The sequence below is a fragment of the Triticum aestivum genome, chromosome 3A, assembly GCF_018294505.1.
Source record: "Triticum aestivum cultivar Chinese Spring chromosome 3A, IWGSC CS RefSeq v2.1, whole genome shotgun sequence".
Lineage (NCBI taxonomy): Eukaryota > Viridiplantae > Streptophyta > Magnoliopsida > Poales > Poaceae > Triticum > Triticum aestivum.
The window spans coordinates 27,838,168-27,861,959 of NC_057800.1; the positions used below are offsets into that span (position 1 = coordinate 27,838,168).

The following is a 23,792-nucleotide window of genomic DNA, read 5'->3' on the forward strand; positions in this document are numbered from 1 at the left end:
GCATCTCTTTTTTCTTTGTTCTTTTGCAAAGGCTGCTTGGTTTTCTCATCCATGGTACATCAGATCTGAGTTTTTAGTTGCAAATCATACTTCTGTTGTAGATATCATTATTGCCCTTTCTACCTCTAATCATCCGCATGCCACTATTTCTAATATTTTTACATTCATGTGGTGCTTGTGGAAAGCTAGAAATGAGGTTCTTTTTTGCAGGAAATTTTCACTACCTCATCAAGTGCAACATGCAGCACTAGCTATCTCTTCTCTGCAGGATTTTCATGAACAAAAATTGCAGGAATTCAATTCTTCCTCTCCTACTCTTCATACAGGTTCTGAACAAATGGGAGAACCTCTTCAAGGATCAAAACTATAAAGTCTGATGCGATAATTTCAGGAACAAAAGTTTATTCTGATGCCTCCTGGAAGAACAACCACATTCCAGGAAGAAGTGATCTTCAAGCAACAGGAATTGGAATTTTCATTTTTATTCCTGGAGATGACTTTGACACAAAAATCATGATACAAGCTTCTGCTAACTCTACACATTCCCCTCTTGTGGCTGAAGCCTTGGCCCTTCAATTTGCTGCCAAGGTGGCTTGCAGGTTACAACTCCATAATGTGTCATTCCTCACAGACAACCTTTCTTTGGCAAAGATGGTGGTTTCCAGGAATATTAAGGATAACTCTATAGCTTGGAGATGTCGACCTCAAATAAGTAGTTTCACGCAGGACTCTTCTAGTGAACTTGATGCTATCTATCACATTCCCAGGAATATCAATAGCATTGCCCACAACTGTGCTCACCAGGTTCTCAATTCAAGAATAGAACCTGTTTTTAGTTGTACAAATTCAGCTCATTCCCCTTGTCCTTCTATGCTTTCTCTTCAAGACTTTGAGGTTGAAGGATTTGTAATACACGCTGTATTTTGCAAATGAGTTGAATGAAATTTGGCGCCTGAATGTGCCTTCCTTGTGTTAAAAAAAAGACGAGCTGTTCAGTGTCAAGTCAGTGCGCGTGGCATGCCGTTCAGACCACTGTTGCCACTGTCGACTGAGACGATGGCGCACCATCGAAGTTACTTTAATTTATTTGTTGAGCTCGTGTCCGCCCGACATGCTTAGTGAAAAATTGATCGACGTCATGATTTGGAGCACAGTGATCTGCCCCTTGCGATCTCCAAGGAGGCAACTTAACCGTAGATCCAGCTAATCTGATGATAAGCTCCCACTATACCTGTACTATGCATGAAAGCTGGGGCAGATTTGTATGAGTTCACACATTAGGTAAGATCAACTTCAAAAATAAATAAATATATTTAGACATTTTGAAAAAATCTGAAATTATTTGACAACCTCCATGTGGAGTATGTTTACAACTTTAAAAAAATCAGCTTAAAACTCGATGTACATATAGATATTAAGAAACATGAATGTGAATAATGAAAGCTTTGGGTGAAAGTACTTTGACACTATTCACATCTAATTTTATCTTCTCTTTTGTTTCTATTAATGTAAGTCGAATTAGGAGCTGAAACTTTTTGAGGTTATACATCAAACACTGATGTGTGTGTACAATTGTTTTCAGGATATTTGAACACGTATTTTTGTTCAAAAAAATCAATCATGATCTTGCCTAAGGTAAGATCTCACACAAGAACCCCCATCAAAACTACATCCACATATGTAGGATTTAGAAAGCACAGCATCGTTTAAGACGGATGTAAACCTGTCTACGTTAGCCCCGTGCACTTGGAATATGCACACCATTTTTTTGGCTTAATGCACTGTCTGGCCCTTTTTACTCTACGTATTAGATTTTTGTCAAGTCAAACATTGCAAGTTTGACCAAAGTTGCATTAAAAAAATATCAACATCTGGAATACCAAACGTATACTATGAAACTATATTTCATAAGAATGTAACAATATTGATTTGGGGTTGTCAATGTTGTTATTTTTTATGTATATTTGGTCAAACAATAGATACTTTGACTTCAGGCAAAATTTATATGCAGTCCAAAAACGACCGGAGGGAGTAATAAACAATTTGTGTATTTCGAGCCATCTGATCATGCTACATCCTTGATTGGACGACTGTGATTGTCTGAGTGGCCAGGACTGGTAATCAAACGAGAAGGATATATGTGGAAATTGATCGAACTATTTGATTCCCGTTCCATATTATAGTGTCTTGAAGTTGATTTGCAAAATTAGTAAATGTTATGTCTTCATCATGTTCATTGCATCCTTTTGCAAGCAAGACTACCTGCATCTTGTTTGGCAAGGTCGTGCACTCCCTTGCAGAGTTCACCAATGATGTCCTGAAGCATTTGAAGTAACACGTTAAATGGACCATATAATATTTGGTTCATAAAATCAAAGATTTTGTGATCTTTTGGTCACTACATCTACAGAGGCATCAGATGAAAAATGCGCACATTAGTAAATTATACATAATTGTTTGGCAAATGGTTCCTCCTCAATCTTGATGGCCACTTTTGTTATAACTTATAAATGGCAAAGATGACATTCAGATTAGATAACCATACCCACAATTACTTTAAATACTCTCCCTAGTAAGAATGGAAGTAATATTACTAGGAAAAAGTTATATATTTCCTCTTGCATTATAATATGTCACTTATTTTATGGTACATTGTACTACAAAGTTTAAAGTATAGTATTAAGTCGATGCACCGCTTAATATGATTCGGCTCAGAGTTTGACTCGAGAAGCTTGGTAATTGCTAAAGTTTAATGCCTCTCATCAATCAAACAGGAAAAGAAAAATCAATCGAGCATCGCCTGAATCGATATACTTTCGGCCCATTTGCCGGCATCCTTGAAGTTGCCGCTGCCCGGTCACTTCTCTCTTACGCAAGTATCCCGGGTCAAACTGCCATTGTTGCACCGACGCACACCCTCGCCTCCTATTGTGTTGCGCCACCGTCATCAGTCCGGTCTGCATCCACATGTTGCACGACAACAGCATATGTAGATCGCCGACCGGAATCAACGCGTGCACGTAGCCAAAACGCAATATTGCGTGCCGAGTCTGCCGGTCATGTCAAGTCCCTGCTTATTGATCCTTGTGTGTTGTAGTGATGAACGTTTAGAGACACTCGTCTCCGCCAGATGATCAAAGTGCACAATACACTAAATAATGCAAACTATTAGGGAAAATATATAAGTTTATCAAACGGCTGGTGCTTCTTCGTCATACAATCAGGCCATACATAAGCCCCTGACTTGCTCTATTAGGAGGAAAGTTGGTTCCATGATCTATAGCGGCGATCTACCCAAAAAGTCCCTGACGCTGAACATACTGCATGCATTTAGGCGTAGTGGTTCCGCATCTAGACCATTCACTAGTAGAAAACGGAGCTTTAAAACCGGTTTGTAAGGGCCTTTAATGCCGGTTATGGAACCGGCACTAAAGTGTGGGCAGTAAAGGCCTCCCCCCCTTTAGTACCGGTTCGGCACGAACCGGCGCTAAAGTGCCACCACGTGGCGTGAGCTCACGCCCTGGTATGGGGGACCTTTAGTATCGGTTGATGTTACCAACCGGTACTAAAGGTTTTTTTTTGAATTTTTTGGAAATTTTTTGATTTTTTTGATTTTTATTTTTTCTGAATTATTTGATGATTTAGTCTCTAATCACCTCTCTTAACTGCTCAAGTGTGGATCACTCATTCCAAATCATCTAACTTCCTGACCGGTCACCCATCCCTCTCACTACTCCAGCCCGAGCACGCTTAACTTTGGGGTTCTATTCTCCTTCGTTTCCAAGTCTGCACTTGTTGTTTTCTTGACAATAGTAAGATGTTAATCCTATTAACCCTCAGGAGTTTAGCTTGAGCATGAAGTCACACATTTCACCGTTTGAGTTTGAAACTATTATTCTAAAAGAACAGTAATTATTTAGTAACGCTAATATTTCTTGAATAAGTTTGACCATAGTTTGACCACAGTTTGACCATAGTTTGACCAGATTTGACCAAAATTCAAAAAATTGAAATAATTATTTAGTAACACTAATATTCTTGAATAATTATGTAGTAACATTAATACTTCTTGAATAAGTAGTTTGACCAGATTTAACCATTTTTTTAAAACTAAAATTTGACCATATCTTTTTTTCCTTTTGGAATTTGAGGGTTCTAAAAAATTCCTAACAGGCCATAGGCAGTCTCCATCGATGCGGATTTTCGTGCTGAATTTTTTGATATATTATATGTTTTTTCCGACATCGTATGCAAAAGTTATAGCCGTTTTACATTTTCCCTACACTTTTTGCAAAACATGTCCAAATTTGAGTTTTCAAATTTTCCTAACTAGTAGATGTAGTAATATAACTACCTCTCGAAGGATTTTATTTTTTGAAGTTTTTATCATTTTCTTTTGATTTTTTCAGAACTGAAATGGTGACACAGTGGGGGGGTAGAGTTTGAAAATTGCCCTATAGTCCCGGTTTGTGTCACAAACCGGTACTATAGGTGAGACTCCTTTAGTACCGGTTTGTGACACGAACCGGTATTAAAGGTTCAACACGAACCGGCATTAATGCATAGCCGTTCGAACCGGCACTAATGGTACAATTAGTGCCGGCTCAAATTCAAACCGGCACTAATGTGCTTCACGTTTGACCCTTTTTCTACTAGTGATTGTACCACCAAAATAAACAGCCCAAATTGTTTTGATGTACCATAAAAGGACTCATGATTTCACATGTTCAATGCTTTGGTGTTAGCCCAAATCAGAAACATGATGTATGATCATCAGGCACAATCGGTGAGCCAATGCATGATGGAATTACCAAAAAGGCTTTCGCCCCGCTTTATAAATAAAGCAATGACCAACAACATCCAGGTACAGACGCACACCACCACAACACATGCACACACCCAAGGCGGGATACATAGGCGCTGAGCGCAGCAACACGACCCCCAGCACTACTCGAGCACCCGGGACTCCACCAGTGAACACACCACCACGAAGAGATGCCACCGCATACGACGAACCGTGGGCTCCAAGAGGGTGCCTTCAGGAAGGGAACGATGCGGTAGCGTTACCACCGCCTGATCCGAGGATCAAGGTTTCCCCCGGAGGCACACGACAGACAATGAGAGCCGCGACGACGCCTTCAAGAAGGGAACGAGCTACGCCGCCGCCGGTCTGTCCGAAGAAAGAGCAGGTTTTCACCCCGACAATACTCACTGACATCGAACGCCGCACCCCGACAACCATGCCGCCAACACGGCCATGGCCACCGGGCAGCACCAAGCGACGGGCTCTGCCCGTGAGCACCGCGCAACCACCACCAGGGCCGCCGCCCCGGAATCCAAGACCTAGGAACCACCACAACCGACACCCGCCGCTACCCCAACGGAAGAGACGATCGGATCCCGGGGCACACAAGTCCATCGATTCATCCTACAGCTCCGGGCGCGAGACTAGCTTGGTCCTGCTGTCGGGCGCGAGACAGGCTCGGTCCTGCTGCCGGGCGCGAGACGAGGAGGTCCTGCTGCCGGGCGCGAGACAAGCACAGTCCTGCTGCCTGAGCACGGGACTAGCGATGGGTCGTAGCAGGGAGAGGGCCATCCCACCGACGAAGATTGCGCCCGGGCAACGAGAAGAGGGGTCGAAGCTCTTCACAGGCCGCTCACGAACGGGTCGACGCCGAAGAAGTCCGGCCGCCGCCGTGAGACGATCCTGACCACCGCCATGAGCCACCACCACGCCGTGGTAGCCCACATCCCCGCCGAGCGCAGCCCGCGGCACCTGCCATCGCCGGAACGGCCGGGGGCCGGCAGGTCCACCACCACCAGGGAGCGCTGCAACAGGGGCAGCCAGCGGAGCAGGCCACCACCTGCGGCGAGCCGGGGTCCCGCCACCACAAGGGCCTAGAGCACCTGAGCCGCAGCCGCGGCGGATCTAGACCACGCCCACACGCTGCCGCCGCCGGGAACAGGGCACGCCCCCAGCCTGTCCCAGCCACCCGCGCCGCCACCAGCCAGCCGCGCCCCCGTCGCGGGCCGCCGTCGCGGCGCCGCCGCGCCATGGGCCAGCGCCGCGCCGCCGCCCAACAAGGATGGCCCGCGCCATCCAGCATCGCGCGGGGGAGGAAGAGGCCCCGCTTCCGCCCGATCTGGCCGGGCTTTGCCCGCCAGCACGCTGGGGCGGCGGCGAGGGGAGGGAGAAACGAGGAGGGGGCCGCGCCACGCGGGCTAGGGTTTCCCTCCCAGCGGCGCTCGGCGGAGCGGCCAGGGAGGGGGGGGGGAGAACTCATGATGGAATTAGAGATCATGTAATCTTTTACTCTCAAATCAATTTGCACTATAGTAGTCTGCTCTTACGCCTAATGGGATACGGGATTGACCTCAGACTGAGACGCCAGTGGCAGCACCAGATTCTTCATCTGCAACGCTATATGGCCTACATCGTGAATGTAAGTCAAACATGGAAGCCTCTCAAGCAGAAGACGATCTAATTAACATTTGGATGTCGCAAAGAGCTGACAAGATGATCCCCAAGCACGAGTAGGTGATAGATTTTCCCAATGATCTAGTGCTTGTTTCTTTCCCTACGTCTCTTATTCCTACATGTTATTGGCATACATCGTCCATTTGCCCTTTACATTGATACACATAAATATAAGTAAATATTTGTTTTACCAAAGTGCAAAATATGGATAAGTAAGATGCTGAAATCTTGCTCTAATGAAGATGGGACAGTGGATATATATATGGGGAAGGGAAGAAAGCACTAAACTACATAAGCTGAGTGGGCCTCATGACTGGGCCCCACTGACGTGTTTGTCCGTCAACGGTTCGCCATAGAGCGAAGCTAGCAAGACCACGAGATGATAGCGTCCTGTCGTCCTGCCCTGGCCGGTGGGGGCAAAATTTCGTGTTTTGACCCTTTTCCGATAGAAATTCTGGATTGACCCCGGTTTGACTTTTTTTCAGGATTTGACCCTTTTGCTACCGCCAGGGGCCCTGGCGGTAGGGTTAGACAGCCTACCACCAGGTCCTTTGGCTGTAGGGTGTGACGGAGGGGGACGGCGGCCGTTTGCCTGTGCTGATGTGGATAAGTACCCTACCGCCGCCCCCCACTAGCGGTAGGCTGCCTAACCCTACCACCAAAGCCCCTGGCGGTAGGGTGTGGCTGGGTTTTGCCATACAAACCTTCTGTAACGAAATATGCGGGGGCCCTGGTGGTAGGTTCACCCTACCGCCAAGGGGGGCGGCGGTAGGCTGTGTGACCCTAACGCCAGGGTCCTGGGCGGTAGGGTCCTCTGTTTTATTGCTTTAAGTTCATTTGCTTGCTTCTTTTCAAATTCAATATGACAGCAATATCACAGCAAGTTTAACAAATATGACAGCAATATCACATATATTAAACAATTAAACTTGGGCATCACATACACATTAACAAAACTTGAAGTGTATAGAACATTTCAAACGAACTTCAACTAATTAGTAAATGGAGTTCCACATAGTTTCACAAATAGCAAACACATAGATCCACAAATAGCAAACACGTAGTTCCACATAGTTTCACAACCACTAGACAAGTTCAACCAAACGAAGTTCAACCAAATAGCAAACACATAGACAACCCAACTAAAAGAGCCAACTATCGAAGAGCATAATCAGTTGCTCCTTGCCCTCTTGGAGGTATGCTACCTCTTGAGCACTGCGTTGGTTTTCCCTTGAAGAGGAAAGGGTGATGTAGTAAAGCAGCGTAAGTATTTCCCTCGGTTTTTGAGAACCAAGGTATCAATCCAGTAGGAGGCCACGCACGAGTCCCTCGCACCTACACAAACAAATAAAATCCTCGCAACCAACGCAATAAAGGGGATGTCAATCCCTTCACGGTCACTTATGGAAGTGAGATCTGATAGATATGATAAAATAATATTTTTGGTATATTTATGATGAAGATGCAAAGTAAAGAAAGCAAAATAAACGGCAAAAGAAATAGCTTGTTGACGAAAGATTAATATGATGGAAAATAGACCTGGGGGCCATAGGTTTCACTAGTGGCTTCTCTCGTGAGCATAAGTATTATGGTGGGTAAAAAAATTACTGTTGAGCAATTGACAGAATTGAGCATAGTTATGAGGATATCTAGGTATGATATTGTATATAGGCATCACGTCCGAGACAAGTAGACCGACTCTTGCCTGCATCTACTACTATTACTCCACACATCGACCGCTATCCGGCATGCTTCTAGAGTATTAAGTTCAAAAGAACAGAGTAACGCTTTAAGTAAGATGACATGATGTAGAGGGATAAACTCATGCAATTTGATATAAACCCCATCATGTTATCCTCGATGGCAACAATACAATACGTGCCTTGGTGCCCCTACTGTCACTGGGAAAGGACACCGCAAGATTGAACCCAAAGCCAAGCACTTCTCCCATTGCAAGAAAGATCAATCTAGTAGGCCAAACAAAACTGATAATTCAAAGAGACTTGTAAAGATAACCCATCATACATAAAAGAATTCAGAGAAGATTAAAATATTGTTCATAGATAAACTTGATCATAAACCCACAATTCATCGGTCTCAACAAACACACCGCAAAAGAAGATTAAATCGAATAGATCTCCACAAGAGAGGGGGAGAACATTGTATTGAGATCCAAAAAGAGAGAAGACGCCATCTAGCTAATAACTATGGACCCGAAGGTCTAAGGTAAATTACTCACACATCATCGGAGAGGCTATGGTGTTGATGTAGAAGCCCTCCGTTATCGATGCCCCCTCCGGCGGAGCTCCAGGAGGGTGGAAGGCGCTTAGGGGGGGTAGGCGCGCCCCCTACCTCGTGCCTTCCTGGTTGCTTTCTTGATGTAGGGTCCAAATCCTCCGGATCACGTTCATTCCAAAAATCACGTTCCTGAAGGTTTTATTCCGCTTGGACTCCGTTTGATATTCTTTTTCTGCGAAACTCTGAAATAGGCAAAAAATAGCAATTCTGGGCTGGGCCTCCGGTTAATAGGTCAGTCCATAAATAATATAAAAGTATATAATAAAGCCCAATAATATCCAAAACAGAATATAATATATCATGGAACAATCAAAAATTATAGATACATTGGAGACGTATCAAGCATCCCCAATCTTAATTCCTGCTCGTCCTCGAGTAGGTAAATGATAAAAACAAATTTTTTGATGTGGAATGCTACTTGGCATAATTTTAATGTAATTCTCTTAATTGTGGTATGAATAGTCAGATCCGAAAGAATCAAGACAAAAGTTTAATATTGTCATAAAAATAATAATAATTCAAGCATACTAACTAAGCAATTATGTCTTCTCAACATAACATTGTTGGGGAACGTAGTAATTTCAAAAAAATTCCTACGCACACGCAAGATCATGGTGATGCATAGCAACGAGAGGGGAGAGTGTTGTCTACGTACCCTCGTAGACCGACAGCGGAAGTGTTATGACAACGCGGTTGATGTAGTCGTACTTCTTCACGGCCCGACCGATCAAGCACCGAAACTACGGCACCTCCGTGTTCTAGCACACGTTCAGCTCGATGATCCAGCAAAGTGTCGGGGAAGAGTTCCGTCAGCACGACGGCGTGGTGACGATCTTGATGTTCTACCGTCGCAGGGCTTCGCCTAAGCACCGCTACAATATTATCGAGGAGTGTGGTGGAAGGGGGCACCGCACACGGCTAAGAAAACGATCACGAGGATCAACTTGTGTGTCTAGGGGTGCCCCCTGCCCCCGTATATAAAGGAGCAAGGGGAGGAGGCCGGCCGGCCCTAGGGCGCGCCAAGGAGGAGGAGTCCTCCTCCTAGTAGGAGTAGGACTCCCCTCTTTCCTACTCCTACTAGGAGGCGGAAAGGAAGGGGGAGAGGGAGAAGGAAAGGGGGCGCCGCCACCCCTCTCCTAGTCCAATTCGGACCAGAGGGGGAGGGGGCACGCGGCCCACCCTGGCTGCCCCTCTCTCTCTCTCCACTAGGGCCCATAAGGCCCATTACTTCTCCCCGAGGGGGGGGGGGTTCCGGTAACCCTCCGGCACTCCGGTTTTCTCCGAAATCACCCGGAACACTCCCGGTGTCCGAATATAGCCGTCCAATATATCAATGTTTATGTCTCGACCATTTAGAGACTCCTGGTCATGTCCGTGATCACATCCGGGACTCCGAACTAACTTCGGTACATCAAAACTCATAAACTCATATTATAACTGTCATCGAAACCTTAAGCGTGCGGACCCTACGGGTTCGAGAACAATGTAGACATGACCGAGACACGTCTCGGTCAATAACCAATAGCGGAACCTGGATGCTCATATTAGCTCCCACATATTCTGCGAAGATCTTTATCGGTCAGACTGCATAACAACATACGTTGTTCCCTTTGTCATCGGTATGTTACTTGCCCGAGATTCGATCGTCGGTATCTCCATACCTAGTTCAATCTCGTTACCGGCAAGTCTCTTTACGCGTTCCGTAATACATCACCCTGCAACTAACTCATTAGTTTCAATGCTTGCAAGGCTTATATTGATGTGCATTACCGAGTGGGCCCAGAGATACCTCTCCGACAATCGGAGTGATAAATCCTAATCTCGAAATACGCCAACCCAACATGTACCTTTGGAGACACCTGTAGAGCTCCTTTATAATCACCCAGTTACATTGTGACGTTTGGTAGCACACAAAGTGTTCCTCCGGCAAACGGGAGTTGCATAATCTCATAGTCATAGGAACATGTATAAGTCATGAAGAAAGCAATAGCAACATACTAAACGATCGGGTGCTAAGCTAATGGAATGGGTCATGTCAATCACATCATTCTTCTAATGATGTGATCCCGTTAATCAAATAACAACTCTTTTGTTCATGGTTAGGAAACATAACCATCTTCGATTAACGAGCTAGTCAAGTAGAGGCATACTAGTGACACTCTGTTTGTCTATGTATTCACACATGTATTATGTTTCCGGTTAATACAATTCTAGCATGAATAATAAACATTTATCATGATATAAGGAAATAAATAATAACTTTATTATTGCCTCTAGGGCATATTTCCTTCAGTCTCCCACTTGCACTAGAGTCAATAATCTAGTTCGCAACGCCATGTGATTCAACACTAATAGTTGACATCACCATGTGATTAACACCCATAGCTCACATCGTCATGTGACCTATACCCAAAGGGTTTACTATAGTCAGTAATTTAGTTCACATCGTTTATGCGATTAACACCCAAAGAGTACTAAGGTGTGATCATGTTTTGCTTGTGAGATAAGTTTAGTCAACGGGTCTGTCACATACAGATCCGTAAGTATTTTGCGAATTCTATGTCTACAATGCTCTGCATGGAGCTACTCTAGCTAATTGCTCCCACTTTCAATATGTATCTAGATCGAGACTTAGAGTCATCCAGATCTGTGTCAAAAATTGCATCGACGTAACTTTTTACGACAAACCTTTTGTCACCTCCATAATTGAGAAATATTTCCTTATTCCACTAAGGATAATTTTGACCGCTGTCCAGTGATCTACTCTTAGATCACTATTGTACTCCCTTGCTTAACACAGTGTAGGGTATACAATAGATCTGGTACACAACATGGCATACTTTATAGAACCTATGGCTGAGGCATAGGGAATGACTTTCATTCTCTCTCTATCTTCTGTCGTTGTTGGGCTTTGAGTCTTACTCAATTTCACACCTTGTAACACAGCTGAGAACTCTTTCTTTGACTGATCCATTTTGAATTACTTCAAAATATTGTCAAGGTATGTACTCATTGAAAAAACTTATCAAGCGTCTTGATCTATCTCTATAGATATTGATGCTTAATATGTAAGCAGCTTCACCAAGGTCTTTGTTTGAAAAGCTTCTTTCAAAACACTCCTTTATGCTTTGCAGAATAATTCTACATTATTTTTGATCAACAATATGACATTGACATATACTTATGAGAAATGTTGTAGTGCTCCCACTCACTTTCTTGTAAATACAGACTTCAGCGCAAATCTATATAAAATTATATGCTTTGATCATCTCATCAAAGCGCATATTCCAACTCTAAGATGCTTGCACCAGTCCATAGATGGATCGCTGGAGCTTGCACATTTTGTTAGCACCCTTAGGATTGAGAAAACCTTCTGGTTGTATCATATACAACTCTTCTTTAATAAATCCATTAAGGAATGCAGTTTTGTTTATCCATTTGCCGGATATCATAAAATGCGGAAATTGCTAACATGATTCGGACAGACTTAAGCATAGATACGAGTGAGAAACTCTCATCGTAGTCAACACCTTGAACTTGTCGAAAACCTTTTTGCGACAATTCTAGCTTTGTAGATAGTAACACTACTATCAGCATCCGTCTTCCTCTTGAAGATCTATTTAATCTCAATGGCTCACCGATCATTGGGCAAGTCAATCAAAGTCCATACTTTGTTCTCATACACGGATCTCATCTCAGATATCATGGCCTCAAGCCATTTCGCGGAATCTGGGCTCATCATCGCTTCCTCATAGTTTGTACGCTCATCATGGTCAAGTAACATGACCTCCAGAACTGGATTACCGTACCACTCTGGTGCGGATCTCACTCTGGTTTACCTACGAGGTTTGGTAGTAACTTGATCTGAAGTTACATGATCATCATCATTAGCTTCCTCACTAATCGGTCTAGTAGTCACAGGAACAGATTTCTTTGATGAACTACTTTCCAATAAGGGAGCAGGTACAGTTACCTCATGAAGTTCTACTTTCCTCCCACTCACTTCTTTCGAGAGAAACTCCTTCTCTAGAAAGGATCCATTCTCAGCAATGAATAACTTGCCTTCAGATCTGTGATAGAAGGTGTACCCAACAGTCTCCTTTGGGTATCCTATGAAGACATATTTCTCCGATTTGGGTTTGAGCTTATCAGGATGAAACTTTTTCATATAAGCATCACAACCCCAAACTTTAAGAAACGACAACTTTGGTTTCTTGCCAAACCACAGTTCAGATTGTGTCGTCTCAACGGACTTAGATGGTGACTTAGATGGTGCCCTTTTAAACGTGAATGTAGCTGTCTTTAATGCATAACCCCAAAACGATGTTGGTAAATCTGTAAGAAACATTATAGATTGCACTATATCTAATAAAGTACGGTTATGACGTTCGGACACACCATTATGCTGTGGTGTTCCAGGTGGCATGAATTTGTGAAACTTTTCCACATAGTTTTAATTGAAGACCAAACTCGTAACTCAAATATTTGTCTCTGCGATCAGATCGTAGAAACCATATTTTTCTTTTTACGATGATTTTCCACTTCACTCTAAAATTCTTTGAACTTTTCAAATGTTTCAGACTTATGTTTCATCAAGTAGATATACCCATATCTTCTCAAATCATATGTGAAGGTCAGAAAATAACGATACCCGCCACGAGCTTCAACACTCATCGGATCGCATACATCAGGATGTATTATTTCTAATAAGTCCGTTGCTCGCTCCATTGTTCCGAAGAACATAGTCTTTAGTCATCTTGCCCATAAGGCATGGTTCGCAAGCACCATGTGATTCATAATCAAGTGATTCCAAAAATCCCATCAGCATGGAGTTTCTTCATGCGCTTTACACCAATATGACCTAAACGGCAGTGCCACAAATAAGTTGCACTATCATTATTAACTCTGCATCTTTTGGTTTCAATATTATGAATATGTGTATCACTATGATCGAGATCCAATGAACTATTTTCATTGGGTGTGTAACCATATAAGGTTTTATTCATGTAACAGAACAACAATTTATTCTCTTACTTAAATGAATAACCGGATTACAATAAACATGATCAAATCATATTCATGCTCAACGCAAACACCAAATAACACTTATTTAGGTTCAACATTAATCCCGAAAGTATAGGGAGTGTGCAATGATGATCATATCAATCTTGGAACCACTTCCAACACACATCGTCACTTCACCATTAACTAGTCTCTGTTTATTCTGCAACTCCCGTTTCGAGTTACTAATCTTAGCAACTGAACTAGTATCAAATACTGAGGGGTTGCTATAAACACTAGTAAAGTACACATCAATAACATGTATATCAAATATACTTATGTTCACTTTGCCAGCCTTCTTATCCGCCAATCACTTGGGGTAGTTCCGCTTCCAGTGACCAGTCCCTTTGCAGTAGAAGCACTTAGTCTCAGGCTTAGGACCAAACTTGGGCTTCTTCACTTGAGCAGCAACTTGCTTGCTGTTTTTATTGAAGTTCCCCTTTTTCCCTTTGCCCTTTTCTTGAAACTAGTGATCTTGTCAATCATCAACACTTGATGTTTTTCTCAATTTCTACCTTCGTCAATTTCAGCATTACGAAGAGCTTGGGAGTCGTTTCCGTTATCCCTTGCATATCATAGTTCATCACGAAGTTCTACTAACTTGGTGATGGTGACTAGAGAATTCTGTCAATCACTATTTTATTTGGAAGATTAACTCCCATTTGATTCAAGCGATTGTAGTACCCAGACAATCTGAGCACATGCTCACTAGTTGAGCGATTCTCCTCCATCTTTTAGCTATAGAACTTGTTGGAGGCTACATATCTCTCAACTCGGGTATTTGCTTGAAATATTAACTTCAACTCCTGGAACATGTCATATGGTCCATGACGTTCAAAACGTCTTTGAAGTCCCGATTCTAAGACGTTAAGCATGGTGCACTAAACTATCAAGTAGTCATCATATTGAGCTAGCCAAACGTTCATAACGTCTACATCTGCTCCTGCAATAGGTCTGTCACCTAGCGGTGCATCAAGGACATAATTCTTCTGTGCAGCAATGAGGATAAACTTCAGATCACGGATCCAATCCGCATCATTGATACTAACATCTTTCAACACAATTTTCTCTAGGAACATATGAAAGCAACAACGTGAGCTATTGATCTTCAACATAGATATTCTAATACTACCAGGACTAAGTTCATGATAAATTAAAGTTCAATTAATCATATTACTTAAGAACTCCCACTTAGATAGACATCCGTCTAATCCTCTAAGTGATCACGTGATCCAAATCAACTAAACCATGTCCGATCATCACGCGAGATGGAGTAGCTTCATTGGTGAACATCACTATGTTGATCATATCTACTATATGATTCACGCTGGACCTTTCGGTCTCCGTGTTCCGAGGCCATATATGTATATGCTTGGCTCGTCAAGTATAACCTGAGTATTCCGCATGTGCAACTATTTTGCACCCGTTGTATTTGAACGGAGAGCCTATCACACCCGAACATCACGTGGTGTCTCAGCACGAAGAACTTTCGCAACGGTGCATACTCAGGGAGAACACTTCTTGATAATTAGTGAGAGATCATCTTAAAATGCTACCGTCAATTAAAGCAAGATAAGATGCATAAAAGATAAACATCACATGCAATCAATATAAGTGATATGATATGGCCATCATCATCTTGCGCTTGTGATCTCCATCTTCGAAGCACCGTCATGATCACCATCGTCACCGGCGCGACACCTTGATCATCATCGTAGCATCGTTGTCGTCTCGCCAATCTTATGCTTCCACGACTATCGCTACCGCTTAGTGATAAAGTAAAGCATTACAGCGCAATTGCATTGCATACAATAAAACGACAACCATATGGCTCCTGCCAGTTGCCGATAACTCGGTTACAAAACATGATCATCTCATACAATAAAATTTAGCATCATGTCTTGACCATATCACATCACAACATACCCAGCAAAAAAAAGTTAGACGTCCTCTACTTTGTTGTTGCAAGTTTTACGTGGCTGCTACGGGCTTAAGCAAGAAGCAATCTTACCTACGCATCAAAACCACAATGATAGTTTGTCAAGTTGGTGCTATTTTAACCTTCGCAAGGACCGGACGTAGCCATACTCGGTTCAACTAAAGTTGGAGAAACTGACACCCGCCAGCCACCTATGTGCAAAGCACGTCGGTAGAACCAGTCTCGTGTAAGCGTACGCGTAATGTCGGTCCGGGATGCTTCATCCAACAATACCGCCAAACCAAAGTATGACATGCTGGTAAGCAGTATGACTTATATCGCCCACAACTCGCTTGTGTTCTACTCATGCATATAACATCAACACATAAAACCTAGGCTCGGATGCCACTGTTGGGGAACGTAGTAATTTCAAAAAAATTCCTACGCACATGCAAGATCATGATGATGCATAGCAACGAGAGGGGAGAGTGTGTCTACGTACCCTCATAGACCGACAGCGGAAGCGTTATGACAACGCGGTTGATGTAGTCGTACGTCTTCACGGCCCGACCGATCAAGCACCGAAACTACGGCACCTCCGAGTTCTAGCACACGTTCAGCTCGATGACGATCCCCGGACTCCGATCCAGCAAAGTGTAGGGGAAGAGTTCCGTCAACACGACGGCGTGGTGACGATCTTGATGTTCTACCGTCGCAGGGCTTCGCCTAAGCACCGCTACAATATTATCGAGGAGTATGGTGGAAGGGGGCATCGCACACGGCTAAGAAAACGATCATGAGGATCAACTTGTGTGTCTAGGGGTGCCCCTGCCCCCGTATATAAAGGAGCAAGGGGAGGAGGCCGGCCGGCCCTAGGGCGCGCCAAGGAGGAGTCCTCCTCCTCCTAGTAGGAGTAGGACTCCCCTCTTTCCTACTCCTACTAGGAGGGGGAAAGGAAAGGGGAGAGGGAGAAGGAAAGGGGGGCGCCCCCCCTTTCCTAGTCCAATTCGGACCAGACGGGGAGGGGACGCGCGGCCCACCCTGGCTGCCCCTCTCTCTCTCCACTAGGGCACATAAGGCCCATTACTTCTCCCGGGGGGGGGGGGGGTCCGGTAACCCTCCGGCACTCCGGTTTTCTCCGAAATCACCCGGAACACTTCCGGTGTCCGAATATAGCCGTCCAATATATCAATCTTTATGTCTCGACCATTTCGAGACTCCTCGTCATGTCCGTGATCACATCCGGGTCTCCGAACTAACTTTGGTTCATCAAAACTCATAAACTCATAATATAACTGTCATCGAAACCTTAAGCGTGCAGACCCTACGGGTTCGAGAACAATGTAGACATGACCGAGACACGTCTCCAGTCAATAACCAATAGCAGAACCTGGATGCTCATATTGGCTCCCACATATTCTACAAAGATCTTTATCAGTCAGACCGCATAACAACATACGTTGTTCCCTTTGTCATCGGTATGTTACTTGCCCGAGATTCGATCGTCGGTATCTCAATACCTAGTTCAATCTCATTAACGGCAAGTATCTTTACTCGTTCCGTAATACATCATCCCGCAACTAACTCATTAGTTGCAATGCTTGCAAGGCTTATATTGATGTGCATTACCGAGTGGGCCCAGAGATACCTCTCCGACAATCGGAGTGACAAATCCTAATCTCGAAATACGCCAACCCAACATGCACCTTTGCAGACACCTGTAGAGCTCCTTTATAATCACCCAGTTACGTTGTGACGTTTGGTAGCACACAAAGTGTTCCTTCGGCAAACGGGAGTTGCATAATCTCATAGTCATAGGAACATTTATAAGTCATGAAGAAAGCAATAGCAACATACTAAACGATCGGGTGCTAAGCTAATGGAATGGGTCATGTCAATCACATCATTCTTCTAATGATGTGATCTCGTTAATCAAATAACAACTCTTTTGTTCATGGTTAGGAAACATAACCATCTTCGATTAATGAGCTAGTCAAGTAGAGGCATACTAGTGACACTCTGTTTGTCTATGTATTCACACATGTATTATGTTTCCGGTTAATACAATTCTAGCATGAATAATAACCATTTATCATGATATAAGGAAATAAATAATAACTTTATTATTGCCTCTAGGGCATATTTCCTTCAAACATGGCCAAAGAAAGTTATCCCTACAAAATCATATTGTCTGGCTATGCTCTATCTTCACCACACAAAGTATTTAAATCATGCACAACCCCGATGAGAAGCCAAGCAATTGTTTCATACTTTTGGTGTTCTCAAACTTCTTCAATCTTCACGCAATACATGAGCATGAGCCATGGACATAGCACTATATGTGGAATAGAATGTTGGCTATGGAGAAGACAAAAAAGGAGTAGATAGTCTCACATAACCTAGGCGTGTCAACGGGCTATGGAGATGCCCATTAATAGATATCAATGTGAGTGAGTAGGGATTGCCATGCAACAGATGCACTAGAGCTATAAGTATATGAAAGCTCAACAAAAGGAACTAAGTGGGTGTGCATCCAACTCGCTTGCTCACAAAGACCTAGGGCATTTTGAGGAAGCCCATCATTAGAATATACAAGCCAAGTTCCATAATGAAAAATCCCACTAGTATATGAAAGTGATATCATAGGAGACTCTCTATCATGAAGATCATGGTGCTACTTTGAAGCACAAGTGTGGTAAAAGAATAGTAGCATTGTCCCATCTCTCTTTTTCTCTCATTTTTTGGGCCTTTTCTCTCTTTTTTATTGCCTCTTTTTTTTCATTTAGTCAAGAGTCTCATCCCGACTTGTGGGGGAATCATAGTCTCCATCATCCACTACAAGAGATTAGGCCTACTATGACGAGACAAGAAGTGTCATCGAATAGCTAATAACTTCACAAATTACCCCTAAGTGACGTTTTATGGGCGTCACAAGGATCGCCATGGAATCCCCGTCACAGATTACTCCTAGTGACGGCGCGCGCAAAGTAACGTCACAAAAATAGGACCTTCGGTGATGTTCTTTACTACGTCATCAACTTGTTACTTCAATGACAATCACTTAATGTCACGCGTTACATGAAAATATGCCATATACAATGACAAAGCAACGTCACTGACTTCAGCCACACCAACACCCGAGCAGGCTATCCCACTGCTAGCTTTTCATTATTGACGAGGATGACACCGTCAAAATATATTTAATTATTTCAAATTTGTAGAACAAATTATCAAATACACTATATTCCAAATGCATATCATAGTAAGTATCTAATTCACATCACAGTATATTATATAAATAAGATAAGATCCAAATCACATCATAAATTTGAATGAACGACAAATCATATCATATAATCAACCGTCTCAGCCAAATCATCCTCTAACTAGAAGTGACAATAAAATGGAACACTCACTCTGGAGTTTGACACGACAATAGACAAGTTAAAAAGGCAATATTTAAATAACTAAAGACCACATGTGTTGTCCTGATGATTACAACATATGATTCAACAACTATCTTTCCATCACAAAAGGATGGCCTTCATGCACCGTCAGGTTTGGAATGGGACTGCTAAGTTGCTTGCTGAGTTCCTTGAGCCTTTAAGAGAAAACCAATCAGGTTATCCATCTCATGTTGCTTCTTTTGCCAGGCTTCATTCTTCTCTTGCTGTCTCTTCTTCACAGCTTGCAATTCTCCATGTTCCTTCCCCTGCATGTCTTCAAATGTTGTCACTTGTGCTTCAAGCCTCGCGGCTAACTCCTCTCGATGCCTATAAATTCAACAAACACAACAACGTTGTACCTTTGATGAGATGAAAACAGACAAGATAACAAGGTACAAGAGTACCACTAAGAGGCTTACAATCTATCAAATTAATAATATGAAATAAAGAGGTACATTATTAAATGGCAAGGCAAGCACATACAGATGGGCAAATGAAAGAGTAAACCCAAGAATATCTTATAATGGTTAAAAGAACATGCAAACCAATCATTTATTATTTTAAAAAGCAGCAAGAAACACAAATAATATATCAAGTCAACAACCCAGGCAAGAAGAAAATGGACCTTAAAAGATCTAACAATTTTACATGTGAAAATGTACTTTCCAGGAGCTTAAATCAATATAAGAAAGTAGATAAGTGAGGATGCAAACACAGGACACACTAATATTGTACTCCCTCTGTCCGAAAAAACTTGTCCCAAACTTGTTCATCAAATGGATGAATCTAGCACTAACTTGATGCTAGATACATCCATTTGAGAGACAAGCGTTTTCAGGCGGAGGGAGTATATAACTAACTGTTTAAGTGAAAGCCATTTTACATGTCCAAAATGTTCAGAACTAAAAACAACAAAAAATACTATTACTGTCGCTGTTGGCATAGTTCCGAAAACCAAAAAGTTCACTATACTCTTTCAAAATTAAGGCTCAATGGATGGTGTTGTACGTTTGTAAAGTAGGAGCAGCTTGAGTTTACCATGTATCTGCTTTTATCAAGTTCTGGGCGTACGAAAATGCTTGTCGGCTTTAGACCCTTAACATCATGGGTAGCAATCAGTTAGGAGCGGCAAGGCAAATATTAAGTGTAGTTCCCTTTTATTTAGTAGTGGAGATAAAAGTACACTGGCACAGGGCTATACATCTCCGTAAGGTGTCAAAATCAAGTGCAATCTCAGTGTTTATTCAGTTTTGACAGCACTAGTTAGGGACTATTTATGGGGCAGCAGAACCACAAGCAGGCAGGAGAACCACAAGCAGGCAGTAGAATCAGTTTCAAGTTTTAGCTAACCACAAGCAGGCAGTAGAATCAGTTTAAGGTTTCAGGTTTTAACCACAAGCACTGTGGCCGTGTGGTGCCTGAGTTCAGTTAAAGGGGCAATCTGTTACCGTGCGTGGGTATGACTTGTAAAACTGGCTCTGAATTCCTCTCCAATACAACTCTGTATCTCACCTTCTCTCTTTCGTCTACCTCACCTCGGTGCTTTTCTCCCCCAAATCCCTTCATTGTATCCTGGTGACCCTAATTAACGAGAAGGGCGGGATGATTAGTATGCATGAACCCTAATCACTGAACATTAAGGGCTTGAGGGATGAGGAAGGCGGGATGAGAAAATTACTGAGAGCCATTACCGGTTGCTGTAGTCGGTGGGGAAAGGCTCACGCGCGGGTTGATGCGGTGGATCTGAGCTCCGCTGGTGGGGCGGCCTCCTTCAATCCGCTGTCGCCGGTCGCTGCAAATCAGGGGGAGAATAGAGCGGAGTGCTCGCGGGGTTGGTTGATGTTGTGGATCGGAGCTTGAACCGACGGGGCGGCCAGCCGGCGACCCCCAATCTTCTTCAGGCCCTGATCGCTGCAGTTGTGGGATAGGAGAACAGATTGAATCTGGCGAAAAAATGCCGGGGTGGGCGGTGGCTTTTAGCGGCGCCTCTTTGCTGGCGAAATAGAAGAGTAATTTTGGATGGGTCCTTGACGGGTGGGGCCACAGGGTGGATGCAGAAAAGGATTTAGAGAAGCGGGGGGAAAGAGTACATGGGGGTGGAGGGAAAATAGTATTTTTTTAACGAGATGGTTAATTTCAGAATTTAATTTCCACACAATATTATGTAATCATTTTATTCGAACTAAGTATCAAATGATTATTAAAAAGGTAAATCTTTAAAATACATTATGGTGTGTTTTTTTCATGCATTTTTTTTGGAGTTGAAATAAATATGTCAAAAGTGGTAGACGGTACAATGCGGGCTCTATACCGCTTCGTACGATATGGTGGTCAGATGGATCCGCTTAAGGTTTGTACGGGGGGAGTGGAGACACTTACTTGGAATTGGCAATGGCTAGTCGGAACTGATCCGTGTTGTACTTTGTCTATCATAATCCTGCCTCTCCCTATCACTATACGTCGCCAACTAGAACCGAGAAGACGATCAGATCGAGTCACATATGCCCCGAGAAGAAAGAACAAACCTACAGATAGTCACACAAGCCTGGGCGTATAGTCCAAGAAGATAATTAAGAACCTCTATAACAATTTATATTGCATTTGAACTCTTTCCCAGTGGCAACGATGTTGGTGCAGATCATGGTGGTAATCGGTTTGGACTCCGTACCAATCATTTTTGCATCGACTTGATTTTCTTAATTTTTTAGATAGAACGAAACAACATCACCTCACGGGTACCCCATTCAAGTTTTTTGCCCAGCAACTACTTGTTTATAGATAAGAATAAAAAAAAGATTTCCCGTCGACTCTACTACTTCCATTTTAACTTTTGTGATAGAACAAAACAACATTAGCTCCCGAGCGCCCAATTGAAGTTTTCAGCATAGCCGTACTACCTATATAATATAAGAACAAAATAAATGTGTTAAAAATTATTTTTCTCATTAGCAGTTCATTCTCTTATTTACATTTTTTACTTTTGAGATAAAAAAACATCAGTGCACGAACGCCCGATTAAAGTTATTTTCTGAGCCGCCCCCTATTTATATTAGAAAAACAATACAGCCATCTAACAAAAGAGCAAAACAAGGTTTTCCATTTATAAAAACTAATAATTATAAGTATTTCCATGGCCAATACCTACTTATATTTGATAGAACAAAATAATTACAATGCTCAATAGCCTTTGGAAAGATTATGGCCCACTTTCAAAACCTACCTCACATCAGCCTATGAACGCTATGGTGGGACCCATAAAAAAACTAGCTATGGTGGGTCCCATTGCTAGACGTTAAATGACAAAAAATTGATCGTCACACATTTGTAGTATTCAATGACCATCAAGTTTGTCATGAAAAATACTAGTCCGTCACAGAAATTGGCAGCCGGGTGTGCTCACAGGCTGAGAAATTCCAGTGACGTTTATCGTCACCGATCTGTAGTAATTGGTGACGCCACCTACCAGAACATCACACATTAAGCATTTTGATGACGTTGTCCACCATCGTCATGAGGATTTTCGTCACGGTATGTCAATTTTGTTGTAGTGATCCTTTCCTCACTTGGGACAATGCTCTAAAAATGATGATCATCACACTTTTATTTACTTACAACTCAACAATTACAATTCAATACTTAGAACAAAATATGACTCTATGTCAATGCCTCCGGTGGTGTACCGGGATATGCAATGAATCAAGAGTGACATGTATGAAAGAATTATGAACGATGGCTGTGCCACAAATACAATGTCAACTACATGATCATGCAAAGCAATATGACAATGATGGAGCGTGTCAAAATAAACGGAACGGTGGTAAGTTGCATGGCAATATATCTCGGAATGGCTATGGAAATGCCATGATAGGTAGGTATGGTGGCTGTTTTGAGAAAGGTATATGGTGGGTGTATGATACCGGCGAAAAGTGCTCGGTATTAGAGAGGCTAGCAATGGTGGAAGGAAGAAAGTGCGTATAATCCATGGACTCAACATTAGTCATAAAGAACTCATATACTTATTGCAAAAAAATCAACAAGTTATCAAAGCAAAGTATTACGCGCATGCTCCTAGGGGGATAGATTGGTAGGAAAAGACCATCGCTCGTCCCCGACCGCCACTCATAAGGAAGACAATCAATAAATAAATCATGCTCCGACTTCATCACATAACAGTTCACCATACGTGCATGCTACGGGAATCACACACTTTAACACAAGTATTTCTCAAATTCAAAACTACTCAACTAGCATGACTCTAATATCACCATCTTCATATCTCAAAACAATTATCTAGCATCAAACTTCTCATAGTATTCAACATACTCATAAGATTTATTTTACTAATCTTGAATGCCTAACATAATTAAAGCAAATTACCACGCTGTTTTGTAGGACTCTCAACATAATCTAAGTGAATCATGAGAGAACAATAGTTTCTATAAAACAAATCCACCACCGTGCTCTAAAAGATATAAGTGAAGCACTAGAGCAAAAATATATAACTCAAAAGATATAAGTGAAGCACATAGAGTATTATAACAATTTCCGAATCATGTGTGTCTCTCTCAAAGGGTGTGTACAGCAAGGATGA

General features: G+C 42.7%; 1 long non-coding RNA gene across 1 annotated transcript; it reads right to left on the reverse strand.

Moving 5' to 3' along the window:
* Positions 1 to 19,015: 19,015 nt before the first annotated feature.
* Positions 19,016 to 21,221, reverse strand: LOC123057705 (uncharacterized). The gene is made up of 3 exons (XR_006426928.1): positions 20,893 to 21,221; positions 20,714 to 20,782; positions 19,016 to 19,528 (listed from the first exon to the last, which is right to left on the reverse strand). It is a non-coding gene; the product is annotated as an uncharacterized lncRNA (long non-coding RNA).
* Positions 21,222 to 23,792: the final 2,571 nt, after the last annotated feature.